The sequence below is a fragment of the Xylocopa sonorina genome, unplaced genomic scaffold (genome assembly GCF_050948175.1).
Source record: "Xylocopa sonorina isolate GNS202 unplaced genomic scaffold, iyXylSono1_principal scaffold0050, whole genome shotgun sequence".
NCBI lineage: Eukaryota > Metazoa > Arthropoda > Insecta > Hymenoptera > Apidae > Xylocopa > Xylocopa sonorina.
In genome coordinates, this window is record NW_027490121.1 from 285,951 (window position 1) to 301,000 (window position 15,050).

The window sequence follows — 15,050 nt, forward strand, 5'->3', positions numbered from 1 at the left end:
TAGCGTTTGCAGATGTCTGAGTATCGTACCAATAGTGTTCTTATGATTCTTAAATCGCGATATTGCATCTCATTTCTATGTTTCATGGTAAGATATAATATGATTTGCGAAGTGTTATGTATTCTTCGCCTACACATCAAATGAATGTAAATGCGACACTTCCTTGCTAGGAAATAGCGTTTGCAGATGTCTACGTATCGAAGCAATAGAGTTCAAATGCTTCTTAAAAAAGAGATATTGCATCTCATATCTATGTTTCATGATAAGATATAATATTCATTGCGAAGTGATATGCATTCCTCGCCTACGATTCAAATGAATGTAAATGCGACACTTCCTTGCAAGGAAATAGCGTTTGCAGACTTCTGCGTATCGTAGCAATAGAGTTCTTATGATTCTTAAAACGCGATATCGCATCTCATTTCTATGTTTCATGGTAAGATGTAATATGATTTGCGGAGTGTTATGTATTCCTCGTCTACACTTCAGATGAATGTAAATGCGACACTTCCTTGCAAGGAAATAGCGTTTGCAAATGTCTACCTATCGTAGCAGTAGTGTTCTAATGCTTCTTAAAATGCGATATCGCATCTCATTTCTATGTTTCATGGTAAGATATAATATGATTTGCGAAGTGTTATGTATTCCTCGTCTATTCTTCAAATGAATGTAAATGCGACACTTCCTTGCAAGGAAATAGCGTTTGCAAATGACTACCTATCGTAGCAATAGTGTTCTAATGCTTCTTAAAACGCGATATCGCATCTCATTTCTATGTTTCATGGTAAGATATAATATGATTTGCGATGTGTCATGTATTCCTCGTCAACACTTCAAATGAATGTAAATGCGACACTTCTTTGCAAGGAAATAGCGTTTGCAGATATCTACGTATCGTAGCAATAGAGTTCTTATGATTCTTAAAACGCGATATCGGATTTCATTTCTATGTTTCATGGTAAGATATAATATGATTTGCGGAGTGTTATGTATTCCTCGTCTACACTTCAAATGAATGTAAATGCGACACTTCCTTGCCACGAAATAGCGTCTGCAGATGTCTAGGTATCGTAGCAATAGAGTTCTTATGATTCTTAAAACGCGATATCGCATCTCATTTCTATGTTTCATGGTAAGGTATAATATGATTTGCGAAGTGTTATGTATCCGTCGTATACACTTCAAATGAATGTAAATGCGACACTTTCTTGCAAGGAAATAGCGATTGTAGATGCCTACGTATCGTAGCAATTGATTTCTGCTGCTTCTTAAAACGCGATATCGCATCTCATTTCTATGTTTCATGGTAAGATGTAATATGATTTGCGAAGTGTTATGTATTCCTCGTCTACACTTCAAATGAATGTAACTGCGACACTTCCTTGCTAGGAAATAGCGTCTGCAGATGTCTAGGTATCGTAGCAATAGAGTTCTAATGCTTCTTAAAACGCGATATCGCATCTCATTTCTATGTTTCATGGTAAGATATAATACGATTTGCGAAGTGTCATGTATTCCTCGTCAACACTTCAAATGAATGTAAATGCGACACTTCTTTGCAAGGAAATAGCGTTTGCAGATATCTACGTATCGTAGCAATAGAGTTCTTATGATTCTTAAAACGCGATATCGGATTTCATTTCTATGTTTCATGGTAAGATATAATATGATTTGCGGAGTGTTATGTATTCCTCGTCTACACTTCAAATGAATGTAAATGCGACACTTCCTTGCCACGAAATAGCGTCTGCAGATGTCTAGGTATCGTAGCAATAGACTTCTTATGATTCTTAAAACGCGATATCGCATCTCATTTCTATGTTTCATGGTAAGGTATAATATGATTTGCGAAGTGTTATGTATCCGTCGTCTACACTTCAAATTAATGTAAATGCGACACGTTCTTGCAAGGAAATAGCGATTGTAGATGTCTACGTATCGTAGCAATTGATTTCTGCTGCTTCTTAAAACGCGATATCGCATCTCATTTCTATGTTTCATGGTAAGATGTAATATGATTTGCGAAGTGTTATGTATTCCTCGTCTACACTTCAAATGAATGTAACTGCGACACTTCCTTGCTAGGAAATAGCGTCTGCAGATGTCTAGGTATCGTAGCAATAGAGTTCTAATGCTTCTTAAAACGCGATATCGCATCTCATTTCTATGTTTCATGGTAAGATATAATATTCATTGCGAAGTGTTATGCATTCCTCGTCTACGATTCAAATGAATGTAAATGCAACACTTCCTTGCAAGGAAATAGCGTTTGCAGATGTCTACGTATCGTAGCAATAGAGTTCTTATGATTCTTAAAACGCGATATCGCATCTCATTTCTATGTTTCACGGTAAGGTATAATATGATTTGCGAAGTGTTATGTATCCGTCGTCTACACTTCAAATGGATGTAAATGCGACACTTTCTTGCAAGGAAATAGCGTTTGCAGATGTCTACGTATCGTAGCAATTGATTTCTGCTGCTTCTTAAAACGCGATATCGGATTTCATTTCTATGTTTCATGGTAAGATATAATATGATTTGCGCAGTGTTATGTATTCCTCGTCTACACTTCAAATGAATGAAAATGCGACACTTCCTTGCCACGAAATAGCGTCTGCAGATGTCTAGGTATCGTAGCAATAGAGTTCTTATGATTCTTAAAACGCGATATCGCATCTCATTTCTATGTTTCATGGTAAGATATAATATGATTTGCGAAGTGTCATGTATTCCTCGTCTACACTTCAAATGAATGTAAATGCGACACTCCCCTGCAAGGAAGTAGCGTTTGCAGATGTCTACGTATCGTAGCAATAGAGTTGAAATGCTTCTTAAAACGAGATATTGCATCCCTTATCTATGTTTCATGATAAGATATAATATTCATTGCGAAGTGATATGCATTCCTCGTCTACGATTCAAATGAATGTAAATGCGACACTTCCTTGCAAGGAAATAGCGTTTGCAGATGTCTGCGTATCGTAACAATAGAGTTCTTATGATTCTTAAAACGCGATATCGCATCTCATTTCTATGTTTCATGATAAGATATAATATTCGTTGCGAAGTGTTATGCATTCCTCGTCTACGATTCAAATGAATGTAAATGCGACACTTCCTTGCAAGGAAATAGCGTTTGCAGATGTCTACGTATCGTAGCAATAGAGTTCTTATGATACTTAAAACGCGATATCGCATCTCATTTCTATGTTTCATGGTAAGATATAATATGATTTGCGAAGTGTTATGTATTCCTCGTCTACACTTCAAATGAATGTGAATGCGACACTTCCTTGCAAGGAAATAGCGTCTGCAGATGTCTAGGTATGGTAGCAATATAGTTCTTATGATTCTTAAAACGCGATATCGCAACTCATCTCTATGTTTCATGGTAAGATATAATATGATTTGCGAAGTATCACGTATTCCTCGTCTACACTTCAAATGAATGTAACTGCGACACTTCCTTTCTAGGAAATAGCGTCTGCAGATGTCTAGGTATCGTAGCAATAGAGTTCATATGATTCTTAAAACGAGATATTGCTTCTCATTTCTATGTTTCATGGTAAGATATAATATTCATTGCGAAGTGTTATGCATTCCTCGTCTACACTTCAAATGAATGTAAATGCGACACTCCCTTGCAAGGAAATAGCGTTTGCAGATGTCTACGTATCGTAGCAATAGAGTTCAAATGCTTCTTAACACGAGATATTGCATCTCATATCTATGTTTCATGGTAAGATATAATATGATTTGCGAAGTGTTATGTAGTCCTCGTCTACACTTCAAATGAATGTGAATGCGACACTTCCTTGCAAGGAAATAGCGTTTGCAGACGTCTGCGTATCGTAGCAATAGAGTTCTTATGATTCTTAAAACGCGATATCGCATCTCATTTCTATGTTTCATGGTAAGATGTAATATGATTTGCGGAGTGTTATGTATTCCTCGTCTACACTTCAGATGAATGTAAATGCGACACTTCCTTGCAAGGAAATAGCGTTTGCAAATGTCTGCCTATCGTAGCAGTAGTGTTCTAATGCTTCTTAAAATGCGATATCGCATCTCATTTCTATGTTTCATGGTAAGATATAATATGATTTGCGAAGTGTTATGTACTCCTCGTCTATTCTTCAAATGAATGTAAATGCGACACTTCCTTGCAAGGAAATAGCGTTTGCAAATGACTACCTATCGTAGCAATAGTGTTCTAATGCTTCTTAAAACGCGATATCGCATCTCATTTCTATGTTTCATGGTAAGATATAATATGATTTGCGAAGTGTCATGTATTCCTCGTCAACACTTCAAATGAATGTAAATGCGACACTTCTTTGCAAGGAAATAGCGTTTGCAGATATCTACGTATCGTAGCAATAGAGTTCTTATGATTCTTAAAACGCGATATCGGATTTCATTTCTATGTTTCATGGTAAGATATAATATGATTTGCGGAGTGTTATGTATTCCTCGTCTACACTTCAAATGAATGTAAATGCGACACTTCCTTGCCACGAAATAGCGTCTGCAGATGTCTAGGTATCGTAGCAATAGAGTTCTTATGATTCTTAAAACGCGATATCGCATCTCATTTCTATGTTTCATGGTAAGGTATAATATGATTTGCGAAGTGTTATGTATCCGTCGTCTACACTTCAAATGAATGTAAATGCGACACTTTCTTGCAAGGAAATAGCGATTGTAGATGCCTACGTATCGTAGCAATTGATTTCTGCTGCTTCTTAAAACGCGATATCGCATCTCATTTCTATGTTTCATGGTAAGATGTAATATGATTTGCGAAGTGTTATGTATTCCTCGTCTACACTTCAAATGAATGTAACTGCGACACTTCCTTGCTAGGAAATAGCGTCTGCAGATGTCTAGGTATCGTAGCAATAGAGTTCTAATGCTTCTTAAAACGCGATATCGCATCTCATTTCTATGTTTTATGGTAAGATATAATATGATTTGCGAAGTGTCATGTATTCCTCGTCAACACTTCAAATGAATGTAAATGCGACACTTCTTTGCAAGGAAATAGCGTTTGCAGATATCTACGTATTGTAGCAATAGAGTTCTTATGATTCTTAAAACGCGATATCGGATTTCATTTCTATGTTTCATGGTAAGATATAATATGATTTGCGGAGTGTTATGTATTCCTCGTCTACACTTCAAATGAATGTAAATGCGACACTTCCTTGCCACGAAATAGCGTCTGCAGATGTCTAGGTATCGTAGCAATAGACTTCTTATGATTCTTAAAACGCGATATCGCATCTCATTTCTATGTTTCATGGTAGGGTATAATATGATTTGCGAAGTGTTATGTATCCGTCGTCTACACTTCAAATGAATGTAAATGCGACACTTTCTTGCAAGGAAATAGCGATTGTAGATGTCTACGTATCGTAGCAATTGATTTCTGCTGCTTCTTAAAACGCGATATCGCACCTCATTTCTATGTTTCATGGTAAGATGTAATATGATTTGCGAAGTGTTATGTATTCCTCGTCTACACTTCAAATGAATGTAACTGCGACACTTCCTTGCTAGGAAATAGCGTCTGCAGATGTCTAGGTATCGTAGCAATAGAGTTCTAATGCTTCTTAAAACGCGATATCGCATCTCATTTCTATGTTTCATGGTAAGATATAATATTCATTGCGAAGTGTTATGCATTCCTCGTCTACGATTCAAATGAATGTAAATGCAACACTTCCTTGCAAGGAAATAGCGTTTGCAGATGTCTACGTATCGTAGCAATAGAGTTCTTATGATTCTTAAAACGCGATATCGCATCTCATTTCTATGTTTCACGGTAAGGTATAATATGATTTGCGAAGTGTTATGTATCCGTCGTCTACACTTCAAATGGATGTAAATGCGACACTTTCTTGCAAGGAAATAGCGTTTGCAGATGTCTACGTATCGTAGCAATTGATTTCTGCTGCTTCTTAAAACGCGATATCGGATTTCATTTCTATGTTTCATGGTAAGATATAATATGATTTGCGCAGTGTTATGTATTCCTCGTCTACACTTCAAATGAATGAAAATGCGACACTTCCTTGCCACGAAATAGCGTCTGCAGATGTCTAGGTATCGTAGCAATAGAGTTCTTATGATTCTTAAAACGCGATATCGCATCTCATTTCTATGTTTCATGGTAAGATATAATAGGATTTGCGAAGTGTCATGTATTCCTCGTCTACACTTCAAATGAATGTAAATGCGACACTCCCCTGCAAGGAAGTAGCGTTTGCAGATGTCTACGTATCGTAGCAATAGAGTTGAAATGCTTCTTAAAACGAGATATTGCATCCCTTATCTATGTTTCATGATAAGATATAATATTCATTGCGAAGTGATATGCATTCCTCGTCTACGATTCAAATGAATGTAAATGCGACACTTCCTTGCAAGGAAATAGCGTTTGCAGATGTCTGCGTATCGTAACAATAGAGTTCTTATGATTCTTAAAACGCGATATCGCATCTCATTTCTATGTTTCATGATAAGATATAATATTCGTTGCGAAGTGTTATGCATTCCTCGTCTACGATTCAAATGAATGTAAATGCGACACTTCCTTGCAAGGAAATAGCGTTTGCAGATGTCTACGTATCGTAGCAATAGAGTTCTTATGATACTTAAAACGCGATATCGCATCTCATTTCTATGTTTCATGGTAAGATATAATATGATTTGCGAAGTGTTATGTATTCCTCGTCTACACTTCAAATGAATGTGAATGCGACACTTCCTTGCAAGGAAATAGCGTCTGCAGATGTCTAGGTATGGTAGCAATATAGTTCTTATGATTCTTAAAACGCGATATCGCAACTCATCTCTATGTTTCATGGTAAGATATAATATGATTTGCGAAGTATCACGTATTCCTCGTCTACACTTCAAATGAATGTAACTGCGACACTTCCTTTCTAGGAAATAGCGTCTGCAGATGTCTAGGTATCGTAGCAATAGAGTTCATATGATTCTTAAAACGAGATATTGCTTCTCATTTCTATGTTTCATGGTAAGATATAATATTCATTGCGAAGTGTTATGCATTCCTCGTCTACACTTCAAATGAATGTAAATGCGACACTCCCTTGCAAGGAAATAGCGTTTGCAGATGTCTACGTATCGTAGCAATAGAGTTCAAATGCTTCTTAACACGAGATATTGCATCTCATATCTATGTTTCATGGTAAGATATAATATGATTTGCGAAGTGTTATGTAGTCCTCGTCTACACTTCAAATGAATGTGAATGCGACACTTCCTTGCAAGGAAATAGCGTTTGCAGATGTCTACGTATCGTAGCAATAGAGTTCTAATGCTTCTTAAAACGCGATATCGCATCTCTTTTCTATGTTTCATGGTAAGATGTAATATGATTTGCGGAGTGTTATGTATTCCTCGTCTACACTTCAAATGAATGTAAATGCGACACTTCCTTGCAAGGAAATAGCGTTTGCAGATGTCTGAGTATCGTAGCAATAGAGTTCTTATGATTCTTAAATCGCGATATTGCATCTCATTTCTATGTTTCATGGTAAGATATAATATGATTTGCGAAGTGTTATGTATTCCTCGCCTACACATCAAATGAATGTAAATGCGACACTTCCTTGCTAGGAAATAGCGTTTGCAGATGTCTACCTATCGTAGCAATAGTGTTCTAATGCTTCTTAAAACGCGATATCGCATCTCATTTCTATGTTTCATGGTAAGATATAATATGATTTGCGAAGTGTCATGTATTCCTCGTCAACACTTCAAATGAATGTAAATGCGACACTTCTTTGCAAGGAAATAGCGTTTGCAGATATCTACGTATCGTAGCAATAGAGTTCTTATGATTCTTAAAACGCGATATCGGATTTCATTTCTATGTTTCATGGTAAGATATAATATGATTTGCGGAGTGTTATGTATTCCTCGTCTACACTTCAAATGAATGTAAATGCGACACTTCCTTGCCACGAAATAGCGTCTGCAGATGTCTAGGTATCGTAGCAATAGAGTTCTTATGATTCTTAAAACGCGATATCGCATCTCATTTCTATGTTTCATGGTAAGATGTAATATGATTTGCGGAGTGTTATGTATTCCTCGTCTACACTTCAGATGAATGTAAATGCGACACTTCCTTGCAAGGAAATAGCGTTTGCAAATGTCTACCTATCGTAGCAGTAGTGTTCTAATGATTCTTAAAATGCGATATCGCATCTCATTTCTATGTTTCATGGTAAGATATAATATGATTTGCGAAGTGTTATGTATTCCTCGTCTATTCTTCAAATGAATGTAACTGCGACACTTCCTTGCTAGGAAATAGCGTCTGCAGATGTCTACGTCGCGAAGCAATAGAGTTCAAATGCTTCTTAAAACGAGATTTTGCATCTCATATCTATGTTTCATGATAAGATATAATATTCATTGCGAAGTGTTATGCATTCCTCGTCTACGATTCAAATGAATGTAAATGCAACACTTCCTTCCAAGGAAATAGCGTTTGCAGATGTCTACGTATCGTAGCAATAGAGTTCTAATGCTTCTTAAAACGCGATATCGCACCTCATTTCTATGTTTCATGGTAAGATATAATATGATTTGCAAAGTGTTATGTATTCCTCGTCTACACATCAAATGAATGTAAATGCGACACTTCCTTGCAAGGAAATAGCGTTTGCAGATGTCTACGTATGGTAGCAATAGAGTTCTTATGATTCTTAAAACGCGATATCGCATCTCATTTCTACGTTTCATGGTAAGGTATAATATGATTTGCGAAGTGTTATGTATCCGTCGTCTACACTTCAAATGAATGTAAATGCGACACTTTCTTGCAAGGAAATAGCGTTTGCAGATGTCTACGTATCGTAGCAATTGATTTCTGCTGCTTCTTAAAACGCGATATCGCATCTCATTTCTATGTTTCATGGTAAGATGTAATATGATTTGCGAAGTGTTATGTATTCCTCGTCTACACTTCAAATGAATGTAACTGCGACACTTCCTTGCTAGGAAATAGCGTCTGCAGATGTCTAGGTATCGTAGCAATAGAGTTCTAATGCTTCTTAAAACGCGATATCGCATCTCATTTCTATGTTTCATGGTAAGATATAATATTCATTGCGAAGTGTTATGCATTCCTCGTCTACGATTCAAATGAATGTAAATGCAACACTTCCTTGCAAGGAAATAGCGTTTGCAGATGTCTACGTATCGTAGCAATAGAGTTCTTATGATTCTTAAAACGCGATATCGCATCTCATTTCTATGTTTCACGGTAAGGTATAATATGATTTGCGAAGTGTTATGTATCCGTCGTCTACACTTCAAATGGATGTAAATGCGACACTTTCTTGCAAGGAAATAGCGTTTGCAGATGTCTACGTATCGTAGCAATTGATTTCTGCTGCTTCTTAAAACGCGATATCGGATTTCATTTCTATGTTTCATGGTAAGATATAATATGATTTGCAAAGTGTTATGTATTCCTCGTCTACACATCAAATGAATGTAAATGCGACACTTCCTTGCAAGGAAATAGCGTTTGCAGATGTCTACGTATCGTAGCAATAGAGTTCTTATGATACTTAAAACGTGATATCGCATCTCATTTCTATGTTTCATGGTAAGTTATAATATGATTTGCGAAGTGTTATGTATTCCTCGTCTACACTTCAAATGAATGTGAATGCGACACTTCCTTGCAAGGAAATAGCGTCTGCAGATGTCTAGGTATGGTAGCAATATAGTTCTTATGATTCTTAAAACGCGATATCGCAACTCATCTCTATGTTTCATGGTAAGATATAATATGATTTGCGAAGTATCACGTATTCCTCGTCTACACTTCAAATGAATGTAAATGCGACACTTCCTTGCTAGGAAATAGCGTCTGCAGATGTCTACGTATCGTAGCAATAGAGTTCATATGATTCTTAAAACGACATATTGCTTCTCATATCCATGTTTCCTGATAAGATATAATATTCATTGCGAAGTGTTATGCATTCCTCGTCTACGATTCAAATGAATGTAAATGCGACACTTCCTTGCAAGGAAATAGCGTTTGCAGATGTCTACGTATCGTAGCAATATAGTTCTTATGATTCTTAAAACGCGATATCGCATCTCATTTCTATGTTTCATGGTAAGATATAATATGATTTGCGAAGTGTTATGTATTCCTCGTCTATACTTCAAATGAAAGTAAATGCTACACTTCCTTGCTAGGAAATAGCGTTTGCAGATGTCTACGTATCGAGGCAATAGAGTTCAAATGCTTCTTAAGACGAGATATTGCATCTCATATCCATGTTTCATGATAAGATATAATATTCATTGCGAAGTGTTATGCATTCCTCGTCTACGATTCAAATGAATGTAAATGCGACACTTCCTTCCAAGGAAATAGCGTTTGCAGATGTCTACGTATCGAAGCAATAGAGTTCAAATGCTTCTTAAAACACGATATCTCATCTCATTTCTATGTTTCATGGTAAGATATAACATGATTTGGGAAGTGTTATGTATTCCTCGTCTACACTTCAAATGAATGTGAATGCGATACTTCCTCGCTAGGAAATAGCGTTTGCAGATATCTACGTATCGTATGTGACGTCAGGCGTGCCGCCTGCCACCCTCTCAACGCACCACAGCAACCACCCTCACGCGCCTGCAACACAGGCAACACGCAGGCGCAACTCGCCGTCTCACTCAGGCCAAGGGCTACGACCATCGACTCGCTCGCACCCGCAGAGGTGCTCGCCGTCTCTCTCACTCCAAGGGACCTACCCTCCGTCTCACTCGCACCCGCAGAGGTGCTGGCCGTCTCTCTCACTCCAAGGGACCTACCCTCCGTCTCACTCGCACCCGCAGAGGTGCTCGCCGTCTCTCTCACTCCAAGGGACCTACCCTCCGTCTCACTCGCACCCGCAGAGGTGTTCGCCACATCTCTCGCTCCAAGGGCAACACACTCTGTCCCACTCGCACCGAGGACTTCGTGCGCCATCTCGCTCGCACCAAGGACCACGTGCGCTGTCTCGCTCCCACTCAAGGAGTCACCCACCGTCTCACTCTTACCTGCAGGGAAACTCGCCCTCTCGCTCACTCCAGGGACGTACCAGGAGAATCAACCTCTACGAGATCCGACGACGGGAACCCTCACCGTACAAAGGACTCTACGATTTCACCATCCCAGATCTGCCATGCCCAAAATACTATTTCTAAGATTATTAATTAACATTATATATATACTCTTACATTCTAAGCTCTGTATTCCTAGCTCATAGAATTTACACGACACAACTTTATAACGACATAAACAACACACATTTTACATTTAAGGCGTAATTTCTAATTTCATTCTTGTACCTCTGAATTCATAAGTTGCGCTAATTAAGTAAGCCGCGACGCGCGAAATCGCGACCGCCTCAGCGGCACGCGCACTCCACATACTCCCACCTACGTTCGCACGCGACCGAAGCGCTCCGAGAGTCAGAGAGGTCGCAGACGCATCTTGGGAGACACAGTGAGTCTCCACAGTCAATCAGAGACAGTCAGTCTCCACAGTCAATTAGAGACAGTTAGTCTCTACAGTCAATTAGAGACAGTCATGACGGACAGTCAGACACAGTCAGTCAGTACCGTCAGTACGGTACAGTTCTATCCCGCCTTCGGGCACTTCTAATTCCAAGTCTCTTCCAAGTCGCGCCTTAGGGCCGTCGCGCAGCCTCGATGAGGTTCCTAGTTCTAAAGTCTTTGTTCTAATTCCTAATTCATAGTTAACCTAGTCTTAATACTTAGAAATAATTGTTCTTGTACTCTTTGATTTAGAATATACTTTATTATTTTTCTACCACATCAAGTTCTAGTTCATTCCATCTCCATTTCTAAATTCAAAATTATTTTAATACAAATTCTTCCAAGTTCGTAACAACTTGAGTGTTTATAAACGAACTCTTCGCGCCGGGAGGAAGAATTTAATCCATTATCTCGTGCGGAATACGTTGGTAAAACGCCAGAATTCTTCGTTCATCGGCGGACGGCGACATTCATCGCAGCTTCCACCGTCACAACGCCGATTCCAGCCAGCCGTACGCCGACTCCTCCCTCGAGAACGACCTTCGACGATCGCCACATCTGAAAGTAGAAGAGGGAAATCAGCGAAAGGTAAGTAAAATCCCTCCTTACACGCGTTCGCGATTGTTTACGGTGCCCGCGTCTTGCCAGAATCGACGGACCCGGTCATACGCGTTTTATACCGGACCGAATTCGCGACTAAAAGGCTTGTGTCATTCAGCCTCCTGGGATACGAATAATTCGTTCGCCAGGACGTGACACGTAGCAATAGCTTTCTAATGCTAATTAAAACGCGATATCGAATCTCATTTCTATGTTTCATGGTAAGATATAATATGATGTGCGAAGTGTTATGTATTCCTCGTCTACACTTCAAATGAAAGTAAATGCGACACTTCTTTGCAAGGAAATAGCGATTGCAGATGTCTACGTATCGTAGCAATAGAGTTCATATGATTCTTAAAACGCGATATCGCATCTCATTTCTATGTTTCATGGTAAGATATAACATGATTTGCGAAGTGTTATGTATTCCTCGTCTACACTTAAAATGTATGTAAATGCGACACTTCCTCGCTAGGAAATAGCGTTTGCAGATGTCTACGTATCGTAGCAATAGAGTTCTAATGCTTCTTAAAACGCGATATCGCATCTCATTTCTATGTTTCATGGTCAAATATAATATGATTTGCGAAGTGTTATGTATTCCTCGTCTACACTTCAAATGAATGTAAATGCGACACTTCCTTGCTAGGAAATAGCGTTTGCAGATGTCTACGTATCGAAGCAATAGAGTTCAAATGCTTCTTAAAACGAGATATTGCATCTCATATCTATGTTTCATGATAAGATATAATATTCATTGCGAAGTGTTATGCATTCCTCGTCTACGATTCAAATGAATGTAAATGCGACACTTCCTTGCAAGGAAATAGCGTTTGCAGATGTCTACGTATCGTAGAAATAGAGTTCTAATGCTTCTTAAAACGCGATATCGCATCTCATTTCTATGTTTCATGGTAAGATATAATATGATTTGCGAAGTGTTATGTATTCCTCGCCTACACTTCAAATGAATGTAAATGCGACACTTCTTTGCTAGGAAATGGCGTTTGCAAATGTCTACCTATCGTAGCAATAGTGTTCTAATGCTTCTTAAAGCACGATATCGCATCTCATTTCTATGTTTCATGGTAAGATATAATATGATTTGCGAAGTATCATGTATTTCTCGTCTACACTTCAAATGAATGTAAATGCGACACTTCCTTGCTAGGAAATAGCGTCTGCAGATGTCTAGGTATCGTAGCAATAGAGTTCTAATGCTTCTTAAAATGCGACATCGCATCTCATTTCAATGTTTCATGGTAAGATATAATATGATTTGCGAAGTGTTATGTATTCCTCGTCTACACTTCAAATGAATGTAAATGCGACACTTCTTTGCTAGGAAATAGCGTTTGCAAATGTCTACCTATCGTAGCAATAGTGTTCTAATGCTTCTTAAAACGCGATATCGCATCTCATTTCTATGTTTCATGGTAAGATATAATACGATTTGCGAAGTGTTATGTATTCCTCGCCTACACTTCAAATGAATGTAAATGCGACACTTCTTTGCTAGGAAATGGCGTCTGCAAATGTCTACCTATCGTAGCAATAGTGTTCTAATGCTTCTTAAAGCACGATATCGCATCTCATTTCTATGTTTCATGGTAAGATATAATATGATTTGCGAAGTATCATGTATTCCTCGTCTACACTTCAAATGAATGTAAATGCGACACTTCCTTGCTAGGAAATAGCGTCTGCAGATGTCTATGTATCGTAGCAATAGGGTTCTAATGCTTTTTAAAACGCGATATCACATCTCATTTCTATGTTTCATGGTAAGATATAACATGATTTGCGAAGTGTTATGTATTCCTCGTCTACACTTCAAATGAATGTGAATGCGATACTTCCTCGCTAGGAAATAGCGTTTGCAGATGTCTACGTATCGTAGCAATAGCTTTCTAATGCTTCTTAAAACGCGATATCGAATCTCATTTCTATGTTTCATAGTAAGATATAATATGATTTGCGAAGTGTTATGTATTCCTCGTCTACACTTCAAATGAATGTAAATGCGACACTTCCGTGCTAGGAAATAGCGTCTGCAGATGTCTAGGTATCGTAGCAATAGTGTTCTAATGCTTCTTAAAACGCGATATCGCATCTCATTTCTATGTTTCATGGTAAGATACAATATGATTTGCGAAGTGTTATCTATTCCTCGTCTACACTTCAAATGAATGTAAATGCGACACTTCCTTGCAAGGAAATAGCGATTGCAGATGTCTACGTATCGTAGCAATAGAGTTCAAATGCTTCTTAAAACGAGATATTGCATCTCATATCTATGTTTCATGATAAGATATAATATTCATTGCGAAGTGTTATGCATTCCTCGTCTACGATTCAAATGAATGTAAATGCAACACTTCCTTGCAAGGAAATAGCGTTTGCAGATGTCTACGTATCGTAGCAATAGAGTTCTTATGATTCTTAAAACGCGATATCGCATCTCATTTCTATGTTTCACGGTAAGGTATAATATGATTTGCGAAGTGTTATGTATCCGTCGTCTACACTTCAAATGGATGTAAATGCGACACTTTCTTGCAAGGAAATAGCGTTTGCAGATGTCTACGTATCGTAGCAATTGATTTCTGCTGCTTCTTAAAACGCGATATCGGATTTCATTTCTATGTTTCATGGTAAGATATAATATGATTTGCAAAGTGTTATGTATTCCTCGTCTACACATCAAATGAATGTAAATGCGACACTTCCTTGCAAGGAAATAGCGTTTGCAGATGTCTACGTATCGTAGCAATAGAGTTCTTATGATACTTAAAACGTGATATCGCATCTCATTTCTATGTTTCATGGTAAGT